General features: G+C 40.9%; 1 long non-coding RNA gene across 1 annotated transcript in view; it reads left to right on the top strand.

Moving 5' to 3' along the window:
• LOC150067590 (uncharacterized) overlaps window positions 1-4,693 on the top strand; it is a 43,963-nt gene extending 39,270 nt beyond the window's left edge. The window contains exon 4 of the long non-coding RNA XR_016534632.1: window positions 4,282-4,693. This is a non-coding gene — a long non-coding RNA (uncharacterized LOC150067590). The remainder of the gene's footprint in view (window positions 1-4,281) is intronic.
• Window positions 4,694-20,506: the final 15,813 nt, after the last annotated feature.

Genomic DNA, 20,506 nt, shown 5'->3' with positions numbered 1-20,506 from the left:
GGGATTTCCCAGTGTTATGTAAAAGATATCAAATATTCTTTCTATTTCAGATTGTATAATTTTGGCACTGGATTAAGGCACCAATGGTTACCTCATGTCTCCCTTGAATTAGGCTACAGTTCACTTTGGCTGTTAATTGTTTTGCGGAGAATATCAGTTAATCTTCTCTGTGGGAAAGGTACCATGTTTTCATAGGGTATTTGGACAAGTATTTGGAACATCTTTAACTGTCAAGTGATTGTGGGCATACTTGATGGACAGGGATCAGAGATAGTAGTCCCCACATAGAATTTCCCACATAAAAGGAAAATAATGTTAGGTTTTTAAATTTTTTGTTTTGTTTTGGACAGGGTGTCATACTATATCCCATGCTGGCTTCAAACTTGCTATGTAAACCAGGTTGACCTTAAATTCAAGATCCTCCCTCAGTCTCTGAGTGCTGAGATTACAAGCATTTTTCTTCATATATAACTTAATATTTTATTTTAGTTATTTTTTTTAAAGTTATTGATTAGCAAGGCACCAGGGGCTCACATCTAGCAGCATGGTAGACCGAGATTACCAGCCTAGAGAGACACAGGAGACCCTTTTCAGCCAAAACTGGACATGATGGTACACACCTATCATCCCAGCTGTGTAGGGGGCTGAGATTGGGAGGATTAGGGCTCCAGGCCATCCTGGATAGAAAAATTCTCGTGACTCCATCTCAACCGAAAAGAGCTGGAAGTGATGACATGTGCCTTTCAGCCCAGTTATAGTGGGAAGCAAAATAAAGGTTTACTATCTAGTTGTGCACCTAGGCAGGAAGCAAGACAGCAAAAAAGGTTGGAGGTATGGCTCAGAGGTAGAACAACTGCCTTGTAAGCCTGAGGCCCTGACATTAAACCCTAGTAATATAAATAAACTTCTTAAAGCAAAAACAATTTTAAAAAGATCTTTCAGTGGTGTAGTTTATAATTTCTAGCCAGGTACTGATAGTTATACCTGTAATCCTACTTACTCTGGAGGCTGAAATCTAAGGATTGAGGTTTGAAGCCAGCCTGGGCAGGAATGTCTTTGAGACTCTTTATCTCCACTAAAAATGAAAAGCCAGAGTGGAACTGTGACGCAAGTGATAGATTGCTAGGTTTGAGCAAAAAAAGTCAGGGATAGAGCCATTGAGTTCAAGGTCTAGGACTGGCAGGTGCACCTGTTTGTGTGTGTGTGTGTGTGTGTGTGTGTGTGTGTGTGTGTGTGTGTCTGTGTGTCTGTGCACACGTGCCCATGCACGTATGCGTGCATGAGTGTGTGCATGTATGTGCATGCATGTGTAATTTCTGAACTTTTCAAAGAGATTTAGGCTTTATTTCCTCACTTGAGAATCTTCATGCAGAGTTTGAAGGCATTTACCATTGTGATTTGTGTTTAGGTTGTATTTAAGCTCTAAAATTAGTAGTTGAGTAGTTAGAATGGCTTAGTGGTTTAAGCAAATTGGTATTCTTGTATGTTCATGGTTGATGGAAATAACTGATCATGTGCTTATTCTAGAGATCCTTGCATGTTGCTTATATTATTTTTTCTCTGTTATTATTTCTACTTCTGTTGCTTTCTCAAGGATAAATGGTGTGTTCATTTGTCAGAAAATACCATTTTTGGGAGGGGAATGTGGCCTAGTGGTAGAGTGCTTGCCTACCATGCATGAAGCCCCAGGTTCAATTCTTTTGATAACATATATACAGAAAAGCCAGAAATGGTACTGTGGCTCAAGTAGTAGAGTGCTAGCTTTGAGAAAGCTCAAGGACAGTGCCAGGCCCTAAGTTCAAGCCCCAGGGCTGACCAAAAAACATGAAAAGAAAAAAATATGATTTTATTAGATATGTAATTCAACTTGTAACTTTAAATTTTTTTTTTTAATTTTTTTTGCCAGTCGTGGGCTTGAGCTCAGGGCCTGAGCACTGTGCTTGGACTTTCTCAAGGCTAGAGCTCTACCACTTGAGCCTAGCACTACTTCCAGCTTTTTTTTTTTTTTTTTAAATGTATGTGGTACCAAGGAATTGAATCCCAGTCTTCATGCATGCTAGGCAAGCACTCTATCACAGAGACAAACTCAACTTGTAGCTTGTTTTACTTGAGTCAAATACAGTGTTTGGGCACAGACTATTGGGGTGATAAATAGATTCAACTTACATCTACATCTACCATTTTATCAGTATTCACAGCAGTGTTTCTCAAACATTTTTGACTATGACTCAGTTCAAGACATGTTTGATATTAGGACCCAATATACTGAAGAGATCATTTTCTATTTTATTCCTTTTTTTGGGGGGGAGGTCACAGGCTTGAACTCTGGGCCTGGGTACTGTTCCTGAGCTCCTCAGCTCAAAGCTACCACTCTACCCTTGAGCCGCAGCATCGCTTCTGGTTTTCTAGTGGTTAATTGGAGATAAGAGTCTCACAGGTTTCCAGTGCCTGGGCTGGCTTTGAACCATGATCCTCAGATCTCAGCCTCCTGAGTAGCAAGGATTACAAGTGTGAGCCACTGCACCCAGCTCCATTTTTTTTTGCTAGTCCTGGAGCTTGAACTCAGGGCCTGGTACTGTCCTTGGACTTCATTAAGGCTAGTGCTCTTCTACTTGAGCCACAGCACCATTTCCAGCTTTTTCTGTGTATGTGGTACCAGGGAATCGAATCTAGGGCCTTGTGCATGCTAGGCAAGCACTCTACCACTAGGCCATTCTCCTGGCCCCCCGGCTCCATTTTTTTAATAGCAAAATTTTTACCATTAAAAAATTGTATTTTTAGTGTCTTTAAGTAGTTGTACAAAGGGTTACCATCCAGCAAATCAATATATGGGTACAATTCGTTTTGATTGATGTCATCCCTTTCAGCCTTCTCCACCATTCTTCTCAACCCAGATCTTCCCCTCAGTTTTCTCACTTTCAGTGAATATTCATTGAATATGGTGAATTCATTCTTCCCCTTTTCTGTCCTCACTTGTCTGTTCCCTTGAGCATCTCTCAATGCCTTTCAAATACCCAGTTTCCTGGTATGAATACAGTTTTTAACTACTTAATGGCACCATTGATTAATGTCTGTAATCTTAGCTACTTGAGGTTGAGATCTTGAGGATCATAGTTTGAAGCCAGTTTGGACAAGGAAGTCCATGAGACTCTTATCATCTGTTAACTACCAAAAAGCTAGAAGTTTAGCTGTGGCTCAAATGGTAGAGTGCTAGCCTTGAGCCAGAAAGCTAAGGCACAGTGCCCAGGCTCTGAGTTCAAGCTCCAGAGCTGGCATAAAACAAACAAACAAAAAACTCACTTGCTGTACATATGTATGTATGTATGTGATCGCAATGTTAGTTAAAACCTTTTACCACTGAGTTATGTCCCAGCCCTTGATTTGTTTATTTACATATATTCATGAGTTTTAAGCCCAAGCTATAAGCTGTATTCAGAGTTGAGTATTTCTGACTATCTACTTCACTACTGTTATGACTGAGCATTTATTTTTTTTTTCCTAGTAGCATTCTCATTTTATTCCCTGCATCTAATCCTCTTGTACTTTACCTAACTCTTTTTTTTTTTTCCTGATGTGTACTCTGGTCTTATCATTACCACTGTCCATCAATTACTTGTTCTTTTCCTGTGGTAAAGTATGCATGTCAGTAATTCTTTTCTTTTTTTTCTTTCTTTTGGTCAGTCATTGAGCTGGAACTCTGGCCTGGGCGCTGTCTCTGAGCTTTTCAACTCAAGGCTATGGCCCTACCCCTTGAGCCACAGCACCACTTCTGGTTTTCTAGTGGTTAATTGCAGATAAGAGTCTTATGGTCTTTAGTGCCTTGGCTGGCTTTGAACTGTGATCCTCAGATCTCAGCCTCTTGAATAGTTAGGATTACAGGCTTGAGCCACCACACATGCAATAATTATTTTTTATAGTGTTGAAAATGGTGTTGTGCATGCTAGACAACTAGTACTCTATCGCTGAGCTGTATTCCTAGTCTTCCATTTCAATTTTCAAGTGTACAGTTCAGTGGTATTAGATACCACATTCATAATATTTTGCAACCATCACCACCATTTATCTTCATAACTTCATCATGCAAAACTAAACCCTGTTTATATTAAACATTGATTCATTTCTCATTCCCCATACCTTAGAAACCACCATTCTGTTTTCTTCTCTATTATTTTGACTGCTCTAACTTAACGCTTAGAAGTAGAACCACACTGTTTATTACTTTTATTATAAATCTAAACTGTGTGATGTGTTTTAAAAAAGCTTATTTAATTTTTTTTGTAGTACTGTGTGTTGAACCTGAACCCATATTCACACTTGACAAGTGTTCTGCGAGCTGCGCCATACCCTCAACTTCATGATGTTTTGATAGCAGTTTAAGACTTCATGGACCTCAGATATCCAGCACATACTGCATGTGGACCCCTCTTCGGCCCAAGTAGCATTGAGGCCTAGACAGAGTCTGCTTGCTCATCCGTGTTTCTGCTTTTGCTACCCTTATAGTCTTGTTATACTTATCCAGTGCATTGCTTGGCCTGTCTTCTGGTTTTTCCTGCAAACAACATAATTTCCTCTTCCTTTATGTCTGAATAAAATTCTGTTGTACATTTTCTTTCTCCATTTATCCATTGATGGGCACTTCAACTGTATTACAAATAGTGCCCAGATAAATGTGAGTGTTATTCTGTTGTAAGCTAATTGATACTTTTGAAATATACCCAGAAATGATATAACTGGTAGTTTCAATTTTCATTTATAAAGGAACTGTTATACTGATTTCCATAGCTGCTGAGCTGATTTACATCCTTACAAATGGTGTATGAGGGTTCCTTCTTTTTTTTTCTGCCAATCCTGGGGGTTGAACTCAGGGCCTGGGCACTGACCCTGACCCTTCTTTTTTTTTTTGATTGGTGGTGGGGTTTGAACTCTGGGCCTGGGTGCTGTCCTTGAGCTCCTCAGCTCAAGACAATCGCCCTACCCCTTGAGCCACAGTGTCACTTCTGGTTTTCTAGTACTTAATTGGAGGTAAGAGTCTCATGGACTTTAGTGCCTGGGCTGGCTTTGAACCCTGATCCTCAGGTCTCAGCCTCCTTAGTAGCTAGGGTTACAGGCGTGAGCCACTGAAGTTAGCATGTCCTTGCACATTTTTAAGGCTAACACTGTACCCTTGAGCCACCACACCACTTTCAGCTTTTTGTGTGTATGTGATACAGAAGAATGGAACCCAGGTAGAGTGCTAGACAAGCACTCTACCACTAGGCCATACTCCCAGCCCAAAAGTTCTTTTTTTTTTTCTTCTCATTTTCTAGAGGTTAATTGAATATAAGAGTCTCAGGTCTTTTTTGTGCCCTGGCTGGCTTAGAACCTTGAATCAGTCTCCTAAGTAGCTAGGATTACTGGCATGAGCTACTGCACCTGGCTTCCAGCCTTTACTTTCTTGATGGCAGCCATTTTCTTCATGTATTTTTTTTTTTCCTATACCAGGGCTTAAATTCAGGGATTCTTATTTCCACTCACAGTTGATGTTCTACCACTTGAGCCCTGACTTCAGTTTAATTCCTACCCCCCCCCCCCGCCCAGGTAAGTAGAGATTAGAATCATAGACTTTTCTGCCAAGGCTGGCTTCAACCATGATGTTCAGATCACGGGGTTTGAATAACTAGGGTTACAGGTGTGAGCCACATGAGCTTCATTTCTGGCTTTTTGGTGTTTAATTGAAGATAAGAATCTTATGGATTTTCCTGCCTGAATTAGCTTCAAAAAATTAGCTTTGAATGGCAATCCTGAGATCTCAGCCTCCTGAATAGTAGCTAGGAGTGCAGACATGAGCTAGTAGTGTTTGTCCATTTTGCCACCTTTTTTAACCCCCTTCACTTTCACTTCCGCATTGAAACCACAATAATGTTTCTAATATCAAATATAGTAATATATCTTTCTTTAAAATCTTTTAATGACTTACACTTAGGTTAAAGCCTTTAAGCTGCAGTGCTGTCAACAGCAGGTATGTTGCTCTGAGATTCCTGTCCCTGTGGTGCCAGCAGGCATTGAGGAGTACAGTATCTGGCCCCTCCTGATGACTCAAGGTACTTGGCAACCTTGAGTAGACATCTTGTCTGGATGTTCCTCCAAAATGGTGGCAGTTTCTTTAAAAAATTTTTTTTTATTATTTTATTGTTGGGGTAATGTCTAGAGGGGTTATATTGTTCAGATAGTAGGTTTATTACTTCTTGCACATTGATATGATACCCCTTCTCATGTTCTTTCTTTTTATGGGAGAGAGGTCGGGAGAGGGGGAGAGAGAGAATTTTCTCAGTGTTTAGAAATACTTGATCACAAGTTGAGGGAAATCTTCCTTTTGTAAAATAGTAGGAACATGTTCTTGTCATAGTGGAGAAGAGCTTATTGAAGGATAGGATACGAGGCTGCAGGCACTGGAAAGCAGGGCTTCTTTTCAAATGTTCCATTGTAATGTACAAACAAAGCACTGCACTGTAAATGCCTTCCTTACCTCCAAATGCTCCAGTCTTCATCCCAGGTGAGCTTTGTTTCAACAGGTTTTTCATTCCAAATTTAGGAAGTTAATAAGAAAATGGTCTTTTTATATTATTCATACCTGAACAGGATCATTGTGGCATGTTTTTCTATACCATAGATTTTCTATGGCCTGGTGACATTTCACTTATGTTGGATTAATGGTATATAGGATTTTAGTGTAAGAATGTAAGTAACTGGAGCCGGGAGTGTGGCCTAGTGGTAGAGTGCTTGCCTAGCATGCACAAAGACCCGGGTTCAATTCCTTGGCACCACATATACAGAAAAAACAAACAAACAAAACCAGAAATGGTGCTTTGGCTCAAGGGGTAGAGCCTTAGCCTTGAGAAAGCCCAAGGACCATGCTCAGGCCCTGAGTTCAAGCCCCAGGACTGGCAAAAAGAAAAAAAAGCTAAGGGACAGTGCTCAGGGTTCAAGCCCCAAGACTGGCACAAAGAAAAGTGTGTGTGTTGGTGGTGGCACTTATTTAAACACCATAGATAAGAGATTGTTTGGGAATTAGCGATGTATACCTGTAATGTTTGTGGATGTAAAATTCAAGGAATGTAATGAAGTTATCTTATCAGAATAGTGATTTAAACTTCAGAAAGCCTTTTTGGAGGTGCAAATATTTTTTTTTCTTCTTCTCCCCCTTCTCACCCCACCCAAAAAAACCAAAAAACAAAAAACAACTCTGGGCCTAGGCTGCTGTCCCTGAGCTCTTCAGCTGAAGGCTACTGCCCTGCCCTTGAACCATAGCCCCACTTCCCATTTTCTAGAGATAAATCTGAGATGAGAGTCTTAAGCCTTTGTATTGTAGTGCCTGTAGTGCCTGGGCTATCTTTGAACTGTGATCCTCAGATCTTAGCCTCCTGAGTAGCTAGGATTACAGGTGTGAGCCACTGCACCTCGGCAAGAATGGTTTTAAAGGCAGACACTAACATTTCTGTTAAATACCTTGTAGTTGCTCCTTGGATACTTTGCAGAATATCTTCTCATAACCCTCATAATGATAGGTCATATAGCAATCATCGGTTTTTTTTCTGAGTGCCTTACTCAGATTATAGTACCAAATTTAGCAATGTGATATATTAAGATACAGGCCATACACTATAACTTTCTAACTAAAAGAACATTACATTGGGGCTGGGAGTTTGGCCTAGTGGTAGAGTGCTTGCCTAGCATGCACGAAGACCTGGATTTGATTCCTTGGTACCACATACTTAGAAAAAGCCAGAGGTGGTTCTGAGGCTCAAGTGGTAGAGTTCTAGCCTTGAGAAAAATCCGAGGACAGTGCTCAGCTCCTGAGCTTAAGCCCAAGACTGGCAAAAAAAAAAAAAAAAAAAAAATTACATTGTTACTGAGGGCCAGGCAGAATAGAGACAAATGCAGGCTAAGGTAAAACAATCCATTGTCTGAATAATTGCTGAAGTGATTTCTCTTTCTCTTTTCCTCTATCTTCCTCCCTCCCCCTCTTCTGTTTTGTTTTTGTTTTTTTTTTTTGCCATCCTGGGCTTGAGCTCAGGGCCTGAGCACTGTCCTTGGACTTTCTCAAGGCTAGAGCTCTACCACTTGAGCCTCAGCACCACTTCTGGCTTTTTTCTATGTATGTGGTAGCAAGGAATTGAACCCGGGTCTTCATGCATGCTAGGCAAGCATTTTAACCACTAGGCCAAACTCCCGGCCCTCCCTCCCCCTCTTCTTTTCTCTCTGTCCCCTGTGCCCCCTGTCTCCCCTCTCTGTTGTTCCCCTTCCCCCCAGCCATGGTATGAACTCAGAGAGCCTAGATGCTGTCCCTTTTCTTTTCCATGCAAGGGGCTGGCTCTCTGCCACTTGAGCCAAAGCTCCACTTCCAGCTTTTTTTTTTTTTTGTGGGTCTTGGGGCTTGAACTGTGGCCTGGGCACTGTCCCTGAGCTCTTAAACTCAAGGCTACTGTCCAACCTCTGGGCCTGGCCTGGGTATTGTCCCTGAGCTCTTCAGCTCAAGGCTACCACCCTACCTTTGAGTCAAGCCCCATTCTTTTGTTTTCTAGAGGTTAATTGGATATAAGAGTTTTAGGTTTTTTTTCTGCCAGGGCTGGCTTTGAACTTTCATCCTCAAATCTCAGCCTCCTGAGTAGCTAGGATTCCAGACATGAGCCACTGCATCTCCTCACGTCCAGCTTTTTGGTGGTTGATTGGAGATAAGAGTTTCATGGACTTGCTGGCTGGATGTTCACACCTGTAATCCTAAGTAGTTAGGAGGCTGAAATCCAAGGATCACAGTTCAAAGCCATCCCAGGCATAAAATTAAAAGTCCAGTAAGAGCCGGGCACAAGCCAGGCACAGTGGCTCACACCTGTTATGCTGGGTACTCAGAAGGCTGAGGTCTGAAGATCACAGTTCAAAGCCAGCCTGGGCACTACAAAGCCATGTGACTCTTATCTCCAGTTAATCTCTAGAAATTGGGAAGTGAGGCTGTGGCTCAAAGGTAGGGCCGTAGCCTTGAGCTGAAGAGCTCAAGGACAGCACCCAGAGTTCAAGCCCTATGATTCCCCTCCAAAAAAAAAAAAAAAAAAGTAAAAGTCTGTGAGACTCTTATTTCCAATTAACCACCAGAAAACCAGAAGTGGCGCTGTGGTAGAGTACTGAAGAGCTCTGGGACAGTGCTCAGGCCCAGAGTTCAAACACTACGAACCACCAAAAAAAAAAAAAAAAAAAAAAAAGAGTTTATGGACTTTCTCATCTAGGTTAGCCTGAATTATGAACTATGAGCTTCAGATCTCAACCTTCTGAGTAGCTGTAATTACAGATGTGAGCCACTGGTACCTGCAGAAGTGATTTTTTTAAAGAGAGAGATCAGATCATATCTCTCCATTTCTTAAAATATCTAAGTGGTATTTAGTTTTTGTTCTCTGGCTGTGTTGATGTTTCAGTTCCGCTAAGATGCCAAGTTCACCCCACTCCTTCCTTTCATTTACATATGCTGCTTTTGTTGTTGTTGTTTGTTCTGTTTTCCCCTTGCAGGGATAGTTGTTTCTTATCAAATTCAGGGAAAGTCACACTATGCCCAAATTAATTACTCTCTAAATGACTAAGTTTCTACAGCTATAAAAAATGGATCATATAACTTGTTTTTAGTATTGTGAACAGTGAAAATATAATCAGTGTTCATTAAATGCTATTATTCTCATCTCAGATATCAGACACTTCCTCAAGGAGCCTTTTCTTGACTATTTAAATTAATCACCTAAGCCCTCATAAGGTATATAAACTTACAGTGAGATTATTTTACTGTATATAACTTTTATGTTTCTCCTTATATAATACAAGTTCCATAAAGGCAGAGATATTTTCTATATGTTGAATTCTCAATGCTTAAAACAATGCCTGATCTCTTTGTTGAGTGAGCTTAGAAATACTCAAGTCTTCCTCTTCCTCTCCTTTCCTCCTCTATTCTTTCCCCTTTTCCTCTTCTCCTTTCCTCCTCACCCTTTTCCTTTTTCTTCTCTCTCTTGCTTATTTTTCACAATAGTAGGGTTTGGATTCACAGCTTCCCTCTTGTTAGGCTGGCATTGTATCATCTGACCCATTCCTCTAGCCATTTTTCACTTCATTTTTTCCAGGTAGGGCCTTATGCTTTTGTCCCAGGTTGGCCTGGACCTCAATCCTGGTATGCCTCTGCATACCTGGCAGGATTGGCATACATCACAGTTTTTTGGTTTTTGGTTTTTTCTTTGCCAGTCCTGGGCTGTGAGCTCAGGCCCTGAGCACTGTCATTGGACTTTCTCAAGGCTAGAACTCTACCACTTGAGCCACAGCATCACTTCTGGCTTTTTTCTACGTATGTGATACTGAGGAATTGAACCTGGGTCTTCGTGCATGCTAGGCAAGCACTCTACCACCAGGCCAAACTCTCGGCCCCACATCACAGCTTTTTGTTGAGATGAGATCTCACCAATTTTTCACCTAAGCTGGTTTCAAACCTTCATCCTTCCAGTCTCTACCCAAGTAGCTGGGATTGCATTATGAGACCATTCCTGGTTGAAGATTTTCTTCAAGAGTAAAGGTAATTGGATTGCTCAAAGAAGATGTTAGGGTATCTGGCAGTGAGTAGGTGGGAATGATGCAGAGAAGTGTTTAATAAAAAGGGTTGAGGACAGGGACAAAATACATATATTACTCCTTTAAAAAGATTAGCTTACATTTGTTATATGGAGGGGGTTGTTGGTTAGTTTTCTATACATGTTTACAGTGTATTTCAGTCAGTCTCACTCTTCACATTTTATTTCTTATTTTTGTGTCTGCTGCTTCCAGCTGGTGAGTTCACATCCCTTTATATAAGCTTTCCAGCTTACTTGTATCTTTAAGTTTGGGGACAGCTGGCTGCCCCTCAGCATTATTGAGCTCCAGCTTTATTAAGCTTTTGAAATGGTGTTAGTAGAAAGTGCTGATTTGTAATTAGATACTCAGCTGCGTAGGACAATTTTAGGAATCAGAGGGTTTGTCTACAGTCCAAAGTGGAGCTAGACTACTACTAGACTACTAGGTAAGTTAGGACTTCGAGTGTTCAACTGAGTCAGGTTTCATAGCAATTTCTCTTATACCTGTGCCTTGTTTTCCTAGTATCCCTACTATTGTTATTCCATTCCTGTATTCCTTATCACTTCTCTCATTTTACCTTCATTTCCTTGTTTTCCTTCTCTTGTGCTTAAAGGAAGCCCAAATGACATTTCTGTTCTGTCTCTTCATTGCTTCAGCCCAGCATGCAGATGAAACTCACCGCTCAGATAAAATTCTTCTTACTCTGCTTTTTCTTTTAACAGAATGCTATTTTTGCAGTAACTCTTGCTTAAAATCCTTGAGTGGTCAGGAGTGTGGTAGAGTGCTCAGGCCTAGTGACAGAGTGCTTGCCTAACATGCAGGAAGCCCTGGGTACTACATACTCAGAAAAAGCCAAAAGTAGTGCTGTGGCTCAAGTGGCAGAGCACTGACCTTGAACAAAAAGTGTCCAAGGACAATGTCCAGGCCCTGAGTTCAAGTACCAGGAGTGGCAGAAGAAGAAAAAAATCCTTGAGCCATCACTCTCCTCCCTCCCCTCCCCTTCCTATCCCTTCCCTTTCCTCTCCCTGGTTTTTGAGAAGGATGTTACCCCATAGCTCAGCTTGTTCTGAGACTCGTGGTCCTCCCACTCCTGCCTGTTGGAATCACGTTTGGTACTTTCTATCTCCCACAACTAAACACAAACATATCCTATTTCATAAAAAATCTTTTTTGATTTATTTAACATTAATTCAACAGAACAGTTCTGCTCCAGGTACATTATATGGCATTTCCCTTTTTTCTCCATTTATTCCCCAAGTTCATGACCTTAGTAGTTTTTTACTTTTCTTGATGAAGTAGCTTTTCCCTCACCCAATTTTTCCTATTTCCAGTATTTGCTTCACTGCCATATTAATTCTTAACTAAATCTCTAAAATGTTTGATTATGCTATTTCTTATTTCCTAGAGCTAGACTCAATTTTGTGTTCCATATATATCTTGGATAACTTTTGTACTTGAGCAATATGATCTACTAGGCAGGATTGCCCTTCCAGAATATACCTATGTGTTCTTCTGTCTGTAACTGTTGATGTATACCATCTCCTGGAAGAGTGTAAGCTCCCTGAGGGCAATCATTTTATTCACTATAAACTCTAGAACCTAGAATAGTACCAGTCATATAAGTAGATATTTAGTACTTATTGAAAAATAAATGAAAAGTATGGCAGTCCTGCCAGTTCTGTCCTTTTGTTTTGTTTAGTGGAGATGCGGTCTCTGTGAGGCACCTAAGCTGATTTCAAAATTTGACTCTTAGATTCCATTGATTTTCCACCTCAGCCTCTGGAGTACATGGGACTAGAGGCATTTGTCAAATGTGCATGCCTCTTCTAGGAAACCTTTTCTGATCTTCTATATATTATTTTTTTTTGTGTGTGTGTGTATGTATATCTGACAACCCTCTCTGTCATCATTGTTGTTGTCATCCTCCTCTTCCTCCTCCCCCTCTTCCTCCTCCTCATTCATCTTCTCTTCCTCTCCCTCCTTCTCTCCCTCACCCTCTCTCCCCCTCCTCTTCCTCCTCCTCTTCATTTTCAGTTTCTTCCTATATCTCCATTGACTTTTGTTGCCTAAAAAGATGTGGTTGCTGTGAGATTAATATAATCAGTAAATTAAGTATTAAGTCTCTATTTGGTTTCAAGGGTTGTATCTATGTACTTAAGAAACAGATAATAAACGAAGTGCCTTCCCTCAGTTAACCTACTGGCTAGTGGGAGATCAGTCTATTGTAGTATAGGTGAACCCTCATAGCAGCCTGGGATTGGTGGACACATGGTATGTTGGGAGGTGCTGTATAACAGGGAGAAGAGGGTAAGGTGGGGAAGAAGAGGCAGATACAGGTATTCTCAAGTATAGAGTAGCATTACAGGTATATAAGGTGCATAAAAAAGTGAGTGGTGATAAATAAAGCAGGAATGAAGGGCTTCATGCTGTTATATTTGGAAAGTTAGTTTTATATTGTTCCTGTTATCCATTTTGTTGGGAGAAAAGAAAAGGCTTGGCAGGCTGATTCTCTGTAGAATCATCAGGAGGACCTGGAAGCCTAAAGGGTATGGGTTAGGGCAGCTATATAGATATGTATGTCTGCTTCTCTGCGCTTCAATTTTATCACTTTGAGGCAATCACTTAAATCTCTTTAGATCCAGTGTTCTCTATGTTTCTAAATATGCTTTTAGCTTTTCCTTAATCTTTAAACGTGCCATTAATTCTTTTTGTACTTTTTTTTTGTAATACTGTGGTTTGAACTCAAGACTTTGTATTCATCCACTTGAGCTACTCTCTCAGTCTTTTTATATTCTTTAAGAGTCTCAATTTGGGGCCGGAAGTTTGGCCTAGTGGTTAAAGTGCTTGCCTAGCATGCACGAAGACCCAGGTTCGATTCCTTGGTACCACATACATAGACAAAAGCTGGAAATGGTGCTGAGGCTCAAGTGGTAGAGCTCTAGAGAAAGTCCAAGGACAGGGCTCAGGCCCTGAGCTCAAGCCCAGGACTGGCAAAAAAAAAAAAAAAAGAGTCTCAATTTATGGGCCTGGAGTTTGGCCTAGTGGTAGAGTGCTTGCCTAGCATGCACAAGGACCCGGGTTCAATTCCTTGCTACCACATACACAGAAAAAAGTCAGAAGTGGTGCTGTGGCTCAAGTGGTAGAGCTCTAGCCTTGAGGAAAGTCCAAGGACAGTACTCAGGCCGAGTTCATGGCCCAGGACTGGCAAAAAAAAAAAAAAGAGTCTCAATTTATTTTTATACACACACACACACACACACACACGTGTGTGTGCACATGCACACATGTGGGTGCTAGGGCAACCATATGCCATGTAACTAAGCTACATCTGTGGTTATCAAATGCAATTTTCTACAAGGTTAAAATTAGTGTATAGTTGGGTGCTGGTGGCTCCTTAGTAGCTAGGATTACAGGTGTGAACCACATACTATTTCTTTCTCTTTTTTTGTGGGTCATGGGGCTTGAACTCAGCCTGGGCACTGTCCTTGAGCTCTTCAGCTCAATTCTACTGCCCTACCCTTGAGCCAACCCACACTTTCCGTTTTCTAGAGGTTAATTGGAGATGAGTCTCAAGTCCTTTTGTGCCCGGGCTGGCTTTGAACCTTGATCCTTAGATCTCAGCCTCCTGAGTAGCTAGGATTACAGGTGTGAGCCACCGCGCCCAACCACATACTATTTCTTATACTTATTGTTTATAGCTAATTTCCAGGATGAAGAGTGAGCAGGAAGGCCTTTTCTTTGCCATCTGGACAAGTCTTGAAGAATTCTTAAGTCACCTGAAGATGTTAAGGGTGATAATGATAGAGATAAAGATCTTCAGTTAGCTGTCATCTCTTTTTCTCATTTTCTACTATGGGCCTTGGGCAAGCCCTAGTGCATATGTGATAAGCTCATAGGGAATACTTGCTTGCCTGATTTGCATGTTAATTTTGTATATGTAGGTATATACATACACAAATATCTCCTTAGCTCCTAAGAATTTTTTTTAATTGTACTTTATTGTTGGGGTAATGAATAGTAGAGGTGTTACAGTTACATTCATCAAGTAGTGTATACATGACTTCTTAAACATTGATATGATACCCCTTCTTATGTTTTTGTCCCCCCTTCACTTTCCCCACTCCCTTCCTAAGAATGTTTAAAATTTTTCAATGGTCTACTTTGTTGAAAGTAAGTCAAAAGTTAAAAATATTCTTTTTTGTGTGTGTGTGCTGGTTGTTGAGCTTGGACTGGGGCCTGGGTGCTGTCCCTGAGCTCTTCACCTCAAGGCTACCACCCTACCCCTGAGCCACAGCGCCACTTCTGGTTCTCTAGTGGTTAATTGAAGATAAAGAGTCCAGGGGGCTGGCTTTGAACCTCGATCCTCAGATCTCGTCTCCTGAGTAGCTAGGATTGCAGGAATGAGCCACTGTGCCCAGCAAAAATATTCTTAAAAGAATTGTTTTATGGAAAAATTTATATTCAGAAAAACTATACCATTTGGTTGTGTAAAATCAACTTTGTTTTGGGTCATAATAGATACTATTCTTATATTTCAGAGTTATCATCTGTGCTTCTGAACCCTTCCATTCTTTGACATATTTTGTGCTGTTGTTTCTGCTTGCCTATGTTGCTGTGCATAGGCAGAAGGCCTGCAGCCTGAAATAGCGGAAGGTGGAGGAAAGACAAAGCAGAATCAGGCCAGCAAGAGGGAAAGCAGATGGGGTGTGGGAGATGACCCTACCCCCATGTTGTTTTTGTTCTGGCTTCTACTGATACTTTGTGAATCAGCAGCTTGGAAATTGAAGTTAGTGATTCTTTGGTGAAAGACAATGTTTGTTCTTGGTTTTAGTAGAATTATAACTTATAGCACTAATGTAAAACACATGATATAGGTTTTGCAGTAAATAAAAATGTAGGAGTATTTATGAACAGTTAAAAAGGCTAAAACGTAATGGTTTGTCCTAAACATTTTTCATCTTTTCTTTACATTTTCACAATTTGTTGGAATTTTCTCTTAAGAGCTATTTCAAAATAAGTGGTGTGTTTGCTAGAGAATCACATCCATCCAAGGTTTTATGCTAAAGTAGTCTCTGTTTTCCTTTGTCATTGCTTTCTTGTTTCTAGTCTTTTCTTCAAAGTCAAGGCAAAGGCAAGGCAGTCCTGGAGTTTGAATTCAGGGCTTCACACTATCTAGGCAGGCTAACTACCACTAAGCCATGCTTTCAGTTCTTTGTCATTTACATTGCCCTCTCTCTCTCTCTCCATCTCTCTCTCTCTCTCTCTCTCTCTCTCTCTCTCTCTCTCTCTCTCTCTCTCTCTCTCTCTCTCTCTCTCCATCTCTCTCCATCTCTCCCCCTCTCTCCCCCTCTCTCCCCCTCTCTTACCCTCTCCCCCCTCTCCCCCTCTCTCCCCCTCTCTCCCTCTCCTCCCTCCCTCCCCCCTCCCTCCCCCCTTCCCTACCCAGTGGGGCTTGGACTCTGGGCCTGGGCGCTGTTCCTGAGCTCTTTAGCTGAAGGCTACTGCCCTTACCCCTTGAGCGACAGCCCCACTTCTGGTTTTCTAGTGGTTAATTGGAGATAAGAATCTCATGGACTTTAGTGCCTGGGCTGGCTTTGAACCTCAATCCTCAGATCTCAACCTCCTGAGTAGCTAGGATTACAGGCTTGAGCCTCCTTGCCTGGCCCAAGATTTTTTGTTTTTTTGCTAGGTTTTAAAAATCATCATTATTATTATTATTACTACTACTACTACTACTACTACTATTATTATTATTATTATGCTAAAGCATACAATTTTTTTGCCAGTTCTGGGCCTTGAACTCAGGGCCTGAGCACTGTTCTTGGGCTTTCTCAAGGCCATAGCTCTACCACTTGAGCCACAGCACCACTTCCGGCTTTTTTCTATGTATATGGTACCAAGGAATCGAACACCGGTCTTTTTGCATGCTAGGTAAGCACTCTACCACTAGGCCAAACTCCTGGCCCTTAATCATACAATTTTTAAATTTACCCCTTAAGTTGAGTGGTATTAAATCCGTCAGATCAGTAGAGCTTTTTATCTTGTCAAATTGCATGTTTATTTAAGCCTGTTTCTAGGTGTTACAGAGATGAATGGGTTATTTGATAGATATTCCTGCTGACTTGGCAGTCCTGGGGTTTAACTCAGGGCTTTGTATTTACTAGGTAGGTGCTCAACTGCTCGACTCATGCTTCCAGCCTCCAGGACATTTTTTTTCTTTTTTTGTATTGTCAGGATAATGTATAGAGGGGTTACAGTTACATTCATCAGATAGGAGGTGCATTACTTCTCACACATTGATACCCCTTCTCATGTTTTTGTCCCCTTCTCATGTTTTTGTCCCTGTTTCCCTCCCCCCACCCCGAGGACATTTTTAATGAAAAGATAGCATTTAAAAATAAGGTATTCATAGACATCATTCAATGTGCTAGTCTCTTTTGTAATCATGTAAATTTTTATATATTATGGAGCGGTATCTTATTTTTTTCACTTAATCTGGGAAATTTTTTGTTTTTGTTTTTGGTTGTTGTTGTTTGGAGGGCTTGAACTCAGGGTCAGTGCTATCTCTGAGCTCTTTTGCTCAAAGCTAGTGCTCTACCACTTTAAGCCATTGTACCATTTCTCATTTTCTGGTGATTAATTGGAATTAAGAGCCAGCCTGGGCTGGCTTCAAACCATGATCCTCAGATCTGAGTCTCCTGAGTAGCCACTCACGTCTGACTTAATCTGACAAATCATAAAATTGCTGGTGTTCTTTTGCTTGATTCTTCCTCCTTGTTCAGCAGCATAAAGTTTTAGTTAATATTATACCATGTGAAAATATTATAAATATCAGTTAAGGCTAAAATATTGGGGCTCTGCTGTAGGCTAAGAACTTTTAAAAAAAATTTGTGATAATCCTTGGTCTTGAACTCAGGGTCTGGGTGAAGTCCCTGAGTTTCTTTGTCTCAAGATTAGTGCTCTATCACTTGAGCCATTGCTCCCCTTTCATCTTAAAACCTCTATACTGGGGCCGGGAGTTTGGCCTAGTGGTTAAAGTGCTTGCCTAGCATGCATGAAGACCTGGGTTCGATTCCTCGGTACCACATATAGAAAAAAAAAGCCGGAAGTGGTGCTGAGGCTCAAGTGGTCGAGCTCTAGCCTTGAGAAAGTCCAAGGACAGTGCTCAGGCCCTGAGCTCAAGCCCAGTACTGGCAAAAAAAAAAAAAAAAAAAAAAAAAAAAAAAACCTCTATACGCTGGACCTCATCGTGAGTAGGATTGTAGGCATGACTCACCAGCAGAAATATCTTTCATTTGCTTCCTCTGTTTTTCAGTTAACAAATTTATATTGAGTGCTTGTTAACTTTAACCATTATTTTCAAAGCCAGTAGAACTGTGTATACTGTTGTTGCTATCATTGAATTTTTCAGGCTTTCTAATGAGAAGTTTGAACTGTTTAGCAGATCCTTTCTGTTATTTGTTTTTCGTACTGGGGATTAAACCTGCTAAGCATGCATTCTTCCACTGAGATACAACCCAGCCTCTAACATGAACTCTTATCAGCCATGTCATGTATGTGAAGCCAGTTTCCTAAGTGTTAGGACTCAAGTTTTGATACCATCATCCGGCTATACCTTTCCATTCACTGAAGAGATTGTGGTTTCAGAAAAACAAAATGCATTCCAAGATATTCCCTCTTCCCATCCTCCCTTGCCTCCCTTCTTCTCCCTTCCCACAGTCTGTGTGGGGGGGGGGGCGGGGGGCGAGGATATTGAGTACTGCTGCCATAAGAAGGTTAGACTTCAAGGGAGTCAAATATCATAAAATAGAAATCTTTTTAGTCTGCAAAGGCTGCTGTTAAAGGAAGCAAAGAAACAAATAGGGTCTTTCAGAGTCTGGGGCAAAGAGTACTGAACCAAGATAAATCCTATGTAACAGTTGTTTTCCCAGCACATCCAGAGACATTGTTTATAAATTATGATTAAAAAAAACCATTGTGGGGCTGGGAGTTTGGCCTAGTGGTAGAGTGCTTGCCTAGCATGCATGAAGACCCGGGTTCAATTCCTTGGTACCAAATACATAGAAAAAAGCTGGAAGTGGTGCTGAGGCTCAAGTGGTAGAGCTCTAGCCTTGAGAAAGTCCAAGGACAGTGCTCAGGCCCTGAGCTCAAGCCCAGGACTGGCAAAAAAAAAAAAACCTCAAAAAACAAAAAAAACCATTGTGTAATGTTTGTATATATGGGTTTATATTTATATATACTTTTTATATTGGGTTTTTCTTTTTTTTTTTTTTTGCTGGTCTTAGGCTTAGTGCTGTCCCTAAGCTTCTTTTGCTCAAGGTTAATGCTCTAAAATTTGAATCACAGCTCTACTTTAGGCTTTTTTGGTAGTTTATTGGAGGTAAGAGTCATCAATTTTTCTTCCTGGGCTGGCTTTGAACTGCAATCCTCAGATCTTAGCCTCCTAAATAGCTAGGATTACGGGTATAAGCAACAGCGCCTGACAAAATGCATATTATATTCTTTATCACATAACCATTTTTACGTTGAAATGACTTGTATTTGTATGTTTGCGTATTCTTTGTCTCTTTATTTTTAATCTGAGATTGGTACTCAAACTCAGTATCTGATGCTTTTGTTCATTGGCTGGCTCTCTGCCACTTGAGTCACATCTCCATCCTGTCATTTTTATTTAACTTTTTGGAAAAGTCTCACTGTGTTCTTCAGACTGATCCTAACTCTTGGACTGAGGTGATTCTCCTATCTAAGCATCTTGAGCACAAGAGTATAGACCCTTTGTCTTTTTTAAAGCTCTGTGTTATATGGCTACTTTTTTTTTTGTCAGTCCTGGGCTTGTTCTCAGGGCCTGAGCACTGTCCTTAGACTTTCTCAAGGCTAGTGCTCTGCCACTTGAGCCACAACAGCACTTCCGGCTTTTTCTACATATGTGTTACTGATGAATGGGAACCTGGGTCTTTGTGTATGCTAGGCAAGCACTCTACCACTAGGCCAAACTCCCAGCCGACATGTTTTGTTTTTAATATAGTAGTTTTGGGTACTGTGAATATTTATGTAGGTTAAAATATTTAGGATAATGGCCATCATCCAAAAGCTTGCTTTGTGGGTATTCTTTATGAAATCTAATGAGTTAGGAATTGTTTTCTGAAATATCCTTCTTTAGAATATGGTAGTATAAACATGATACTTTAATAACTAAGGCTAATTAGTAAATACTGTTTCTCTTTGGCCAGCATTTCCTTTTCATTATTGTGTATGCTGCTTTATTTCAACTGTATTAGCTGTCCTGAGTGAGCTAGTTGAAGGATGGAATCAGACTTGGAATCATACACTCAGCATGTGCCAGATCACTTTATAGAAGCCTCTTGAGTTTGTACAGTCACAGCTATCTGCACTCCATGGTGAATTTCAGTCTAGCCTAGACTTTAATGGGATACTGTCTCAAGAAGAAAGTTTTAGGGCTGGGAGTTTTGCCTAGTAATAGAGTACTTGCCTAGCATGCACCAAGACCTGGGTTCGATTCCTCAGTACCACATAGATAGAAAAGCCGGAAGTGGTGCTATGTCTCAAATGGTAGAGCACTAGCTTTAAGGAAAGCCCAAGGACAGTGCTCAGGCCCTGAGTTCAAGCCCCAGGACTGGCAAAAAAAAAGTTTTAGAGAATAATGTTTTATAATAATTATAGGATTATAATGATTATATATGATTTATAAAAGTGTTCATGTGCTCAGTGGTCTAGGCACTGTCCTTGGGCTTTTTCTGTATATGTGGTACTGAGAACTTGAATCCAGGGCTTCATGCATGCTAGACAAGCACTCTACCACTAGGCCACACTCCTGGCCCCTCTAGTTTCCTTATGGTGCCATCTTAACCTTTTGTTTCTTTCTCCATATCCAGGT

This window comes from Megascapheus bottae, chromosome 2 (assembly GCF_031878675.1).
Source record: "Megascapheus bottae isolate mThoBot1 chromosome 2, mThoBot2.hap1, whole genome shotgun sequence".
Lineage (NCBI taxonomy): Eukaryota > Metazoa > Chordata > Mammalia > Rodentia > Geomyidae > Megascapheus > Megascapheus bottae.
Note: the sequence above shows the minus strand (reverse complement) of the source record. Positions and strands in the feature narration are given on the sequence as shown.